The following is a 14,059-nucleotide window of genomic DNA, read 5'->3' on the forward strand; positions in this document are numbered from 1 at the left end:
AAAAACATTCAATCTTTGCTTTTATCAACCACAACGTTCCAGGGGCACAAAGAAGATGTAATTTGCTTAATAACCTTTGGAGATCCAGAAGAAATGTGCTTGAATGTGCTGGGAACAATAGTCATGTTTGGAGGAGCATTATTATTTCTGCCCACTGTCATAATACTTGGACTCCAGTCCAATGGGCTCTAATCCAATGAAGGAAAGGTTGGCTTCGGCTCTTGTGCCACCTTCAAAAATGGGAGTCGGGGTTGGGGTTTTTTGGCCCTGAATCCGATCTGTACTTAATTGCAGTGGGCTTGGGGGCCTCATTCTAAAGGCTGGCTACTGCTCAGACTGTGGATGAAAGTTCACAGGAGCAGACAGGGAAGCTGTGCATCCTTCCTGTCCTGGGAAGAAGTGAGGGACCGCCTAGCCAGGGGTGGTCACTCCAGGACTTGAGAACTCTGAGGCTGCTGTAGTTCAGCTGGTCACCATGTGGGGCAGCACTGTGCAGGTCCTTAGATTCCCAACATTAACCCAGACAGCTCCTCCTGATGCAGAGTTGATCAGTCTTTCTAGGTAGAGGCTGGGGAAAGTTTTGAAATGGGACCAGATACTGAGAAGAGTGTTGAAAGTATCATGCTCAAAGTAACATAGTATTGTGGGAAACAGGGCAAGAGATGCACAGAGAGTCACAGCAGCTCCTGAGGCACTGCACTGTCCTGCTAGTAAGACTGGAAATGCTTTCCGTGGCTTTCAAGAAGAGTTTTGCTTCCTTTTCCGATAGCTTTGCCTAGGTAGGCTGGGCTGAGAGAATTCCGTTGGGCAGTGTGGAAAGAAACCTGAGCAGAACTCCGGCAGTCTGAAGCTTCAGCAGCATGGAGCACCCTGAGCGTAGGGCACCATGGAAAGACCCCAGAGCATCCAGCGATTCAGCACCCTGGAGAGCTCCAGGAGCAAGGCAGCCTTGGAACACAGGATCCTACACTGCTCCTCTTCTTGACTGAGCTCCTCCTAGATGCTGGGAACGACTCCTAGGCCACGGACAGAACCAAATTGCCAAATACTCCTAGTGTGTGTCTCTCAGATGCCTGTCAGTGCCAAGGGTCATCATCTTTGGGCACTATACGGTCATTTTGCTGCTGGTTAACCATGGAGAGAGCTTGGTCTGTATTATTCGTGGGGTGGGGGGGGGGGCACATGAAAACAGCCAGCAATCTATTCTGCTCTTGACTTGCAGCAAACGGATGACCACTTTCTTCCATATTCCCTTCATGTCCCTGTTTCTTTAGAATGGCTGGGTGGTAAGTCCTGGCATAGCGAGTCAAATACTAGGGCTGTCCACACAATGGGTTATAGGGCAAGAGAAGCCCCCTTGATCATGACACACTAATCATGTGTTAGAGAAAAACATGGTTGGTGGTGGGGAGCTTGCCCAGTCGGGCCCAGCTGGATAGGGTAGATGAACAAGGCAGGGGGGGAAATCATCCGGCCCAGCTGGGGCTTTGCTTGCAATCAAGCTCCCAGCCTCCCACCTTGTTTCTGTTTCATACACGGTCAAAAAGCAGGGAGCTCATCTGGATCCGCAATGACGGTTGTAGGAAGCTTCTCCTACCCTAACGCTGATGGTGTGAACTGCCCAACTTTTCCCTTTCCTTCCAGTCCTTGGAAGTCCTCTTGTTCAAACTTAGATTGCTTTGTGTGCTTGGAGGAATGTTGGCCTCATGCAAGCATGCCTGAGCATTCATTATGTCATTCAATTCCATCCATCCATCCATCAATTGGAATTTTATTGTGCATGGCTATCAGTCAATCAATCATCTTTATTACAGTCCAAGACCAGCATAAGATAGAGCAGTAGAGCGTGATTCAAACATATTATGAAACCATAAAACTATGTTATTTTAAATTTTGACACTGTTGCTATAAAGTCATGAGATATTACTAAAAGGCTGCTACCCTTAAAAAAGAGAGGGTCGCTATAAAATTATTAAAATTCTAAGCATAATAAAAAGGGGGAAATATAGAATGCCAAAAGCGGTGGCTAAAATAGAGTATATAAAATAAAACATCGAACTAAAAACGTATAAAAATTTAGAATCGACAGCAGTCTAAAACTATGCAGAGCGGATACAGGGAAATGGCCTGACAGTCATGACCCGACAGGTCCTACATGCTGCCGTTCAGAACTTGGCTGGAGTTGCCGGGGTGCTTCTGAAATAGCGGAAATAGAAACTTAGTCCGAATGTCTCTGTAAAAGAGGCAAAACAGGAGTACGTGTTACAGAAGTCTCTACCTCCTCAGCGTCACAGGGACAAAGTCTCTCTGCAATTGGGGCCTTTCTGAATTTGCCTTCCAGGACAGCGGAGGGAAGGGCATGACCACGGGCGAGGGTATAAGCCCTTCTGTGGCTTGGGATTTCTAGCTGTGACAGGTACGCGAGGCAGAATATCTGAGGCTTTCCGAGGACAGGAAGGATGGAACCCTGCCTAGGTCAGCCTGGCACTCAGTCCATCATCCTCTGCTTGGTGACTCTTTTCACCTGGTCACGGTCCATAGCGGAGCAGGGTAAAGCCGAGATGGAACGATAGGGTCAGAGGGGCCAAGCCCTGAGGGTAGAGGGATAGTTTAAGCCAGAGGTTAAGAACGAGCAGCCGCACTCTGGCCTCAACCTTCATCATGCCTGTTTCCAAGCGTAGAGTGGCATTTGAGACTTGTGCATGGCTAAAAGCTTGGACAAGCTACAGAATAGGGAGATCCAATTGAAGTTTTTAAAAGCGACTCTCCTGAAGGCCAGTTGACGGTGTGGAGCAAGGTCAGTGGAGTGTCAGCTGCTTCCAGTCATGTCTCCTTGAGTTGCACAGGAGACATTCTTGACCATGTGCCTCCCCAGATCTGCATGGTAGCTTTTCCTCCTTCAGAATGTATGTGGAGAAAGCTGTAAGAGGGATCTTCTGTGTTCTTCTGAAAGAGGGACAGAAAAGAAGGCGGACAAAGGAAAAAAGACTGCACCCAACAAAGTGTTTATTAACCCCAAAACGGGTGTGTGGAATTTCAATTACACGTGCTAGACACCCGCTCTCCAGTTTTGCCTGTGTGGTGGACCCAGCAGATGTTACAGGGGTCCAAGAAGCCACTGGAGCTCTCCAGGGGCCTCGATCCTTGTCTGAAATGAAGTGAGCCACATTCCTCACGGTGCTGCACTGCCCAGCAATCTAGGCATACGGTGGGCCAGTCACCTGACCTTTCTGGCCACGTGTCTATATCGTAATAGAGAGTTGTTGTCTAAAGGAAGTGGACCAAGTGCTTCGGACTAGCGCCCTACAACCTGTTCTCTTGACCCTTGCCCAACTTGGCTTATCGCATCGGATAATCATATTATCAGAGAGGGTCTGGTTAATATTATAAAGGCTTCTCTGAGGGAGGGCAGAATGCCTGCTTGTCTTAAGGAGGCTATTATTAGACCACTCTTGAAGAAAGCTACCCTGGATCCCTCAGAGTTAGCTAAATCCAGATCTGTTTCTAACCTTCCATGGTTGGGCAAGGTGGTTGAGTGGGTGGTGGCCTCTCAGCTCCAGACAGTTTTAGATGATGCAGATTATCCAGACCCATTGCAAACTGGCTTTCGTGTGTGCTCTGGGGTCGAAACTGCCTTGGTCGGCTTGATGGATGATCACCAACCGGCTATTGGACAGAGGGAGTGTGACACTGCTGGTCCTTTTGGATCTCTCTGCGGCTTTCGATACCATCAACCATGGTATCCTTCTGGAGCGCCTGCGGGAGGTGGGATTTGGTGGCACTGTCTTAGTCTGTCCTACCTCTCTGGCAGATTCCAGATGGTGTCGCTTGGAGACTGTTGTTCCGCAAAGCAAGAACTGAAGTGTGGAGTCCCACAAGGCTCCATCCTGTCTCCAATGCTCTTTAACACCTACATGGAACCGCTGGGAGAGATCATCAGGAGGTTTGGTGCTGGGTGTTACCAATATGCTGATGACACCCAGGTTTACTTTTCCATGCCGACCTCATGAGGAAATGGCACATCTTCCCTAAATGCCTGCCTGGAGGCCGTAATGGGCTGGATGAGGGATAGCAAACTGAAGTTGAATCCGAATAAGATGGAGGTACTGACAGTGCGGGCGCAGGACCTGAGAGATGGTTTAGATCTGCCTGTTCTGGATGGGGTTACACTCCCCCCGCAAGAACAGGTACGTAGCTTGGTAGTGCTCCTGGACCCAAAACTCTCCCTGGTTTCTCAGGTGGAGGCGGTGGCCAGGAGCGCTTTTTATCAGCCTCAGTTGATACGTCAGCTACGTCCATTTCTAGAGGTGACTGACCTTAAAACAGTGGTACAGATGCTGGTAACCTCCAGGCTTGACTACTGTAATGCACTCTATGTGGGGCTGCCGTTGTATAGTTTTAATTTGTGCAAACGTTTGGACTCAAGAAATGACGGGACTGAGACAAGGTTATAGCTTTAAAATATAAAAGAAGAATTTATTGGAGGGAGGGGGATACAGGCACGGGAATTGTGATTAGAGCAATTTTATTATGTTACTAAGCATATTAACTACGACGAGGCATTTCTAGCTTAAAAGGAAATAAAGTACGTTTCTAAATACATCCACTTCAATGAGGCGTTTTCGTTCCCAGGCAGGCAAGAGAAGGAGGCTTGAGAGAGGGAGGGCAGCGTTCCTATGAAGCCCAAAGCTGAGCAGGTGACCCGAGGAACTGCTGAGTCACTCAGGAGCTGGTCCCAATCCTGACCACACTCCTCACAGATGTTACCCCAAGGCAATCCCATTTGTTGACTGCAAGGCAACGGACTCCGCCTGGTTTACTGCAGGCAAGCCCAATGACCTGAATCACAGAGGCGTAACTAGGGAAAATGGCGCCCAGGGCAAGCACTGAAATTGCGCCCCCCCGCCGCCCCCTTAGCTAAGCAGGGTCCACCCTGGTTTGCATTTGAATAGGAGACTCAAAGTGTGAGCACTGGGAGATATTCCCCTCAGGAGATGGAGCCACTCTGGGAAGAACATCTAGGTCCCAAGTTCCCTCCATGGCAGCATCTCCAAGATAGGGCTGCAAGAGATTCCTGCCTGCAACCTTGGAGAAGCTGCTGCCAGACTGGGTAGACAATACTGAGCTAGATAGACCAATGATCTGACTCAGTATATGGCAGCTTCCTATGTTCCTAAATACTACTGCAGCACTCACACAAGACACCTGTCCCATCCTGACACTCAGCCAACTCCCATAATCAAGATCCTACACACACACACACACACACACACACACACACACACACACACACAACAACTGCCTACTTCTAGATTTACAAGGAATACAAGCCACACCTAATGGCACAGCAGGGAAGTAACTTGCCTAGGGAGCAAAAGGTTGCGGGTTCGAATGGAAACACCTATATCGGGCAGCAGTGATATATGAAGATGCTGAAAGGCAACATTTCATACTACATGGAAGGAGGCAATGGTAAACCGCTCCTGTATTCTACCAATTAGCCATTAACTAGCAGTAACATCTCCGTGCCCCCCCCGCAAAAAACTCAGAAGCCAAATCTTTACACACACACACACACACACACACACACACACACACACACACTCCCCTCTCTGACGTATGCACCTGTCCAGCAAATATGACCAGCAAGCATTTAAAGAGCTCCATCAACTGCCCTAGAAACACACACACAAGCAATGCAAACCGGGGGTGGGGGAGAGAGGGAGAGCTACTGAATTCAAGCAGATTCACCTGCATCTATGCTATACATTTCTGCACAGCAAAACAATCTTTTTCAAGAGGCAACTGGATGGCTCTTTAAGCATTGCATCAGAATGGCAGGAGAGCGAGGGAGAGGGAGACTTCATTAGGTGTGCCAAACCACCTATAAGCACAAGATTTGCATCTAGGCCTAGTGCATACCTGGAGAACTGAAATTCCAACCCACCCGAAAAGAGACAAGGCAGATACACAAATATTCAGAACGGGAAGAAAACGCCATTCAATTAAAAGTATTCAGGAAAGAATGATAGGGTAAGGTAAAGTGTGCCATCGGGTCAATTCCGACTCCTGGCGCCCACAGAGTCCTGTGGTTGTCTTTGGTAGAATACAGAAGGGGTTTATATATTGCCGCCTCCTGTGCACTATGAGATGATGCCTTATAGCATCTTCCTATATCGCTGCTGCCTGATATAGTACCAGCAGGGATTCGAACAGGCAACCTTCTGCTTGTTAGTCAAGCATTTCCCTGCGGCGCCACTTAAGGTAGCCTATAAAACTTTACTTGTGAATGTAATGTTTATTTTTCCTCTGGTCACGATTCTTTCTTCATTTATTTATTTCTTCAGTTCTTGCTGAATCAGCAAGAACTGAAGAAAGAAGTAAATGAAGAAAGAACTGAAGAAAGAAAGAAATGAAGAAAGAATCGCATGACCAGGCTGAAGTAAAACCATGTCCTTTGCACCATACAATTTAATTAGTCACTAGTCAGTTTTTCAGAGTGTTATGACAAATCTTCCTCAGGTGGAAGGCAAAATGTTTGAAAACATCATTTTGCATTTCTACTTGGCGTGCATGTATGATTGTTTAATGTGTAGTGCTTACATTTAACATCACTTTGAGCCACTTCCCTTTCCTGTGATTAGAAAAAAAAATGCAATAGAAGGAGAGAGTATTTGCTCAGGATTTTGCAGTGCTTTTGATGTGAATACCCGGCTCGACTTGGGTCCGCATTTTAGCCAATCAAACAGACTCAAGGGAATCAATCAGAGGCTTTATTGCTTCGCGACAGCAAGGTATCCAATGCAGCTCACGCTTTACATTGAATACAATGAGTTACAGCTAGAGATGTTCCTTTTATACAAACAACAACATGAATGCAAAAAGGCTCTTGACCCTAATGCACATAGCAACTGTGACCTAACTCCTTTCAAGCACGCATGCGTGACTTGACTATCGTCCATCAGGTGATTTCCCTAATATGGTTAGATCCATTCTTTCTTCAGCGTTAGCATTTCAAGCGTTTCTCATGGGAACCTAGCTTGGTTAGCATTGCAATTGCTACTATGCGAGCTAGAGAGATAAGAGTAGTGATGGCTATTGTTAAAGCAATGTTGCAGAGTCTGTGTCCTTGGCCTTGCTGAGGTTTCTCTGAGTTAGAGCTTTTTAGCTTTCAAAGAGAGTTTCTTTGGTTTACTAACAAAATGGAGTAGCTTTGGTTTACTAAAACACATCAATTCCCCCCTGAAACAATTGGATCATCCTGAATCTTCAGGATGCTTCAGGATGCCCTCATTAACGCTTGTAAGGGTACGGATGTGTATTTAGGTCCCAAACTGTGGAGGGGTCTAAAAGCTTTCATAAACAATTGAATTAAAGTTGGAATGCATTGCAAGCAGCAACATGTGATTATCAATAAAAGACAAATACATACGATAATTATGATTATCTTCTGTGCCCACAATCCCCAATTGGGTAACCAAGAAGTGAGCCATGCCCATATATCCATAGGGTTTTCCTTTCCCATGTTAGGCCATATTTGAAGTTGATCTTTAAGATTTTGAACATGAGCAGCGATAGATCCAGTCTCATTGACATAAAAACAACAAACCTCACCTAGAACTGCACAAGCTCCTCCCTCTTGAGCTGTGAGAATATCTAAAGCTCTACGATTTTGCATGACTACTTCTCCTAATGAATTTATCTCTGTGCCCATATCAGTTAAGGCTAACAGAGTCTGGTTAAATGAGAGTTCGATTTGTCTGGAAATATTAATTATAGCTTTTTCTTGTTGATTGACTCCTAACCTAGGTAGTATGGTTCTTGTCCATTGATGGCACTTTGTGTTTCGTGTAGCTAAAGGATTTGGAACATAATTGATTTTGGCTTGTCTTCGTGTTCTGTGTAACAAGCTTCCAAGATTAAGAACTTGTGATGCATTAAGTGAAGGTTTCACCTAAATGGTAGGTGCTAAATGGGCTGGTGCACATCTGCCTGTCCATCCTGGGGGTAATGCACGATAGGCTCTGTTCCCACAGACCCAATAAAGGCCTGCTGCTGGTAAGGCAACAATTAAGTTGTTTCCTGAACGAGGTAAATTGACATAATGGCTACACAAATCCACAATGTCTTTACCTGTATTGCTAAACAGATGCTTCCATGTTTTTGACACTTTCTCTGGATAAGCACATGCAATAGTCACCCAGATGTCAAACCAAGGCGTGTGCGTGTTAAAACTAGAGCCTTCACAAACATGATCAGTTTGGTTTGCCTGTTGACAAAGGCCAAGACCTTTTGTAAGATATATGGAAGAATTATAAAGGTTCAGGGCTTTTGAAACAGTGATCCACTCTGAGTCTGTGAAGTTAAGAAAAAGAAATTCTCTAAGAGAAGTAGGTATTCCTAAATCAAGAGGAATATGAAAACACTCTAGCTCGTTCTCTCTGTGTTGAGAGAACCATGTTCCGTCCGTGCTGTTAAAGGACACTATGTGTGTACAGCTGTGGTAGGGATTCACTCCCAAAAACTTCCCTGTACCATTTCTATTTTCAATGCAGATAGGATGTAAGCCGTGGCTTGAAAGCTTAATATCCGGGATACCAAGGGCATTTCTGTTGAGAGTTTCCCTTTTAGTGTATCCATAGCGATTATAACTAATGCTTCTTCCCTGGAAGTGAATTGTTTCTCTGTGTTTTCCCCAAGACCAATATGTAGTGTAATTTGAAAAATATTGGGGCTGTTCTGTGGTTTGTGGATAAGTAATCCACCAGCCAAGTGTGACTGGAATGGCCACTACATTTAAAATATCCCCTTCTGTGCTTGCCATGTGACTGCATAGCCAGCAGTCATTTAAGTTGGCAATGTCAGCTAAAGTCTGTAAAAGTGGAGCGTGTGGGTGTTGAATTGACCATGTAGACAAGAAATAACATGATAAACACCAAAAGAGATACATCCTCCCTTTGTACAGAAAAAAATTAAAAGAAGAGGGGGGAAAATATAAAAATATTGTTCTTTGCAGGAAAAATGTTTGGGAAAATTAAAAGTGTCCTTAATCCATTGCTTCCCACACTGCCAGAGTATCTTCAAGGGAAAAAGGCTCTGGTGGGGGTTTTGGTGGTGGCTGTTTGCGTAAAGTGAGTCTCAGGTCTCCACGCTTGGTCACTGCCCAGTTGTTGTTGTTGTCTTCTGGTTCCTTCGCTGGGGTAGGCGCGAATCTCACTCGGGTGTGATGGGTCCAAGTCTTTGATCCAGAGAGACGAACTGCAGTTTGGGTCACTAGGAGCACTGTAAACGGGCCCATCCACCGTGGCTCAAGGTTAGGCTTCTGCCATTTCTCAAGGTACACCTGATCGCCTGGCTGGAAAGGGTGTTGTGGTCCCTCTAGTGGCGGCCGTTGCGTTGCCTGTAAATGAGAAGAAAGAGAAGACAAGGCAGCCGCAATGCCAACTACATGTTGTTTCAGCAATTCTTCTCCCCTGACATGTAAGTCAGATACATCAGCAGATAGAGGATTTAGAGAACACACTCTCCCATACAGGGCTTCAAATGGTGAGAGCCCACTAAGCCCCCGCGGTGTGATGCGCATGCGAAAAAGGGCCAGAGGCAAGGCGTCTGGCCATTTTAGCGATAGTTCTTGACATATCTTCCTCAGGTGTGTCTTCAAGATCCGATTTGAGGCCTCTACTCTCCCGGAAGAAGTGGGCCGCCAAGGTGTATGTAAATGATAGCGAATTCCCAAGGCTGTGGCTACCTCCTGTATGACTGTAGAGGTAAAATGTGGTCCTTGATCCGAATCTAAATGTCTAGGCAGTGAAAATCTCGGTATAATGTCTTGTAGAAGCCTCTTGGTGACTTCCTTTGTCTTGTTTGTCTTACAAGCAAATCTTTCTGACCACCCAGTGAAATTGTCAATAAACAATAGCAAGTGTTTATACATTCCAGCTCTAGGCATGTCAGTGAAGTCTAATTGCCAAGAGTCACCTGGGGCTGTTCCTGTCCTGAGCAGACCGTGTGGTCTTGCTCTCCTTGGTGGAGCTGGATTGTTCTTAATACAAACCACACATGCATTGACAGTGGTGGTTACCATTGCTCTCAATTGAGGGTGGTAAAAATATGTGACTAAAAGCTCATATAGTCTGTCCCTTCCCAAGTGTGTCGTAAGATGGGCTTGCTTCACTAAGGCCATGGTGGTGCCATATGAAAAAAACTGTTGGCCTGAAGTATGGACAGCTCCATTCTCAGTCTGAGTCCATTCAGGGTTTTGCAAAAGGTCATTTAAAGTAGACACGTCCTCTCCTGTCATTGGGAAAGGGTGATCCTGAGGTTGAAGCAAAGGGAAAGCTGGAATAAGTGGTAACATAGATAGTGTGGGTGGGGGTGGCAGCAGAGCTGCTGTTTTGGCTGCATGATCTGCTCTGGCATTGCCTTGGGCAATCTCAGTGTCCTTTCTCTGATGCCCTGGGCAATGCATAACTGCAACTTTGCTTGGCAAAAGTATAGCATCTAGAAGTTCCAAAATCTGGCCACCATGCTTTATTGGTGACCCATCAGCGGTAATGAACCCTCTCTCCCGCCAGATGGCGGCGTGGGCATGTACTACCGAGAAGGAATACTTTGAATCAGTGAAGATATTGACTTTCTGGTCCTGGGCTAACAGCAAAGCTCTAGTCAAGGCGATCAGTTCTGCCAACTGAGCTGAGGTCCCAGAGGGTAATGAGTTAGCTTCCACTGTAGCATGTATGGTAACAACGGCTTTAGCCAGCCCTCCTGACCCCAATGTCCATAAAACTGCTCCCATCTGTATAAAATGTGAGATCTGCATCTGATAGTGGAATATCAGTCAGGTCTGGTCTGGCTGAGCAATGATAGTCCAGAAATTGCTGACAATCATGCAAAGGAGGGTCTGGTTCTGACATGTTTTGTGGTAAAAGGGTTGCTGGATTTAATGCAGTGCAGTGATGAATGGAAAGTTCTGGAGATTCAATAAAAATGGCTTGGTACTTAGCCATGCATGCAGGTTTCAGCCATTGGTTTGCTCTGTTCTCCAGCAATGTAAGAACTGAGTGTGGAACATACAGTTTAGTCTTGGAACCTAGAGTGAATTTCAGAGCTTCTTCCAAAATGACAGCCGCTGCGGCCAGGGCCCTCAAGCAAGGAGGCCAACCTTGGGCCACGCCATCTAGTTTGGAAGAAAAATATGCAATTGGGCGATGATCTTTGCCCAGGGTTTGTGTAAGTATCCCAGATGCTGTTCCCTGACTCTCAGAAGCAAATAAGTAGAAAACTTTGTTGTAGTCGGGCAGTCCAAGTTCTGGCGGACTTGCAAGAGCTGCCTTTATCTCCATGAAAGCAGATTGGCAGTCTGCTGTCCATTTAAAGCTGTCATTTTCTCCTCCAGAAAGTGCATCATACAGAGGTTGGGCTAAAGCTGCAAACCCATGAATCCATTGGCGGCAAAAATTAGCCATTCCAATGAATGAACGCAACTGACGGCGATTGGAGGGTGGGGCTATTCTGCAAATGGCCTCTTTTCGCTCTGGCAAAAGAGACTTCTGTCCTTGGCTGAGGGGGCTTGGATAACTTCATGGAGGAGAGGTCTATCAACAGCTATAGGCCACCTCCAGCCTCCGAGGCAAGATGCCTCTGAGTAGCAGTTGCAGGGGAGTAACAGCAGGAGAGAGGACGTGCCCTCAACTCCTGCCTGAGGGCTTCCCAGTGGCATCTGTTGGGCCACTGTGCGAAACAGGATGCCGGACTAGATGGACCTTGGGCGTTACCCAGCAGGGCTGTTCTTATGAATCTGTGACTACAGCATGGCATGGCATAGGGACATTGGAAGCTGCCTTCTACCGAGTCAGACCTTTGGTCAAGCTAGCGCAGTATTGTCTACACAGACTGGCAGCGCCTTCTCCAAGGTTGCAGCAGACAGGAGTCTCTCAGGCCTCTCTTGGAGAAGAGGATGATGAATAACCTGCCAATAGGTTTCTGGACAAAAGACAAAGTGCGAGTTATAACTTACAAAGCCCGAAATGGCTTAGGCCCCGGGTATCTATGAGAGCATCTTCTTCACTACGAGCTCCTTCTCCGCCGCCGCCCGGAAATTGTGGAATGCACTCCCTGCTGAGATACGATCCTCCCCATCTCTGGCAATTTTCAAAAAACACCTGAAAACCCATCTTTTCCTCCAAGCTTTCTCAGCTTCCTAATTTTTTTAGGTTTTAATCTCTGGTTTATTTTTAAATTGTTAAATTGTTTTTAAGTTTTTTGTATATATGTTTTTAACTGGTTTTATGCTACTGTTAAACGCCCAGAGACAAAAGTTTGGGGCGGTGTACAGATAGATAGATAGATAGAAAAACACAACACACAACACACAACACATCTCCAGGCACTTTACATAAAAATTTAAAAACCATTAAAAGCAGTTTAAAATAGGCCTGCTAAACTTTGGCCCCACAGCTGTTTTGGGACTACAGCTCACAGTGGCAATAGCCAGCGATTAAGGGAGTTGTTGGAGGGCCGAAGTTGAGCAGGCCTGGTTTAAAACAATGACAAAGTGGGTGCAGATATGAACACATATGTGGCCACTCCATCAACTCCAGCTTGGCCCTGTGAACACTAGCCTGCAACTAGAGTCCCCAGCAAGACCCAGGAGGAGAGGCAAAGTCACTTCACCAGTCTTCTCGCATTTTCCCAAGTCCCAAGTTCTAGGATCGGAAAAGCCAAACTCTGTGTTTAGAACAAAACAGTGGAGGTGGAGTTAAACTGTCAAGGATATTTTGGGCTCCTGCTTGACATTATTTTAGTGGGTGCACGCTATCTGGTTCGTTGGCTGCAGATCTGGCATGTGCATGGGTCCTGGAGTGGTTAAGGCTGAGGGGAGAGGGAGAGGGGAGCATCAGGGTCAGTGCCTTGCCCTGAGCTCCTGGGAGGCAGGGTGAAAAGTAAATGATTTTGCTTAAGAAATGGTCAATGGAAGTGTGTCTGCTGAAATTAACAAACAGCAAGAAGGAAATAGAAGAATCCCATCCCCCGCACAGATATACGGTATGTTGCATCTGACCTGTGGAACTGACTTCTGTGGCATGCTGTGATGGACAATTCTCCGAATACAGCACTTGAAGCAGGCATAACAAATGACGGTCTATGGAGGAAGTGCCCAGTTTTCCCCAAAGCTTCACCCTTGAAATAGAATCAAAAGGGGATTTGGACAGACCTATCTATATAAGTGAAAAGTGAAGCCAGGATTGGTGCCCACCATTCTGGATTATTTTTAATTACATCCGGGGGAATAAAATCTTCCCCTGGCGCTTTACCAGGTCTTAATTCCTCAGCGGCCTCTGGCCGGTGATTAAGGGAGTTGTAGTCCACAACTTAGGCACATAGGAACATAGGAAGCTGCCATATACTGAGGCAGACCATTGGTCTATCTAGCTCAGTATTCTCTTCACAGACTGGCAACGGCTTCTCCAAGGTTGCAGGCTGGAATCTCTCTCAGACCTGTCTTCGAGATGCCAGGGAGGGAACTTGAAACTTTCTGCTCTTCCCAGAGTGGCTCCATCCCCTAAAGGGAATATCTTACAGTGCTCACACTTCTAGTCTCCCATTCATATGCAACCAGGGTGGACCCTGCTTAGCTAAGGGGACAAGTCATGCTTGGTGCCACAAGACCAGCTCTCCTCTGGTCTTCTAGGAATCCCTGTTACAGGGAACACTGTTTGAGACCCCTGATCTAACAGCTCAGGCCTGTGTGTGTTTACTCGTAACCAAGATCCACTGAGTTCAGTGAACTTCCTAAGCACAGGCTTAGGTTGCAAATCTCCAAAGTACACAGACTGCCATGCAGACCTCACTGTATCGACAGCACATTTCCTTTGCAATGTCTGGGGTATTTCAAGAGCTCCTCCCACCCCTTTCCACCACTAAAGGGATGTTTCTCAGGATGGGACATTCAACATGGGAAGTTTGAGGGGAAGTGAAGTGCATTATAAACAGATCTTTGCTAACTAGCCAAGAGCCATCTTTTAAAAGTGGTGATTCTCTTTAGTTAGCAGGGGGGGAG

This window comes from Hemicordylus capensis, chromosome 8 (genome assembly GCF_027244095.1).
Source record: "Hemicordylus capensis ecotype Gifberg chromosome 8, rHemCap1.1.pri, whole genome shotgun sequence".
Taxonomy (NCBI): domain Eukaryota; kingdom Metazoa; phylum Chordata; class Lepidosauria; order Squamata; family Cordylidae; genus Hemicordylus; species Hemicordylus capensis.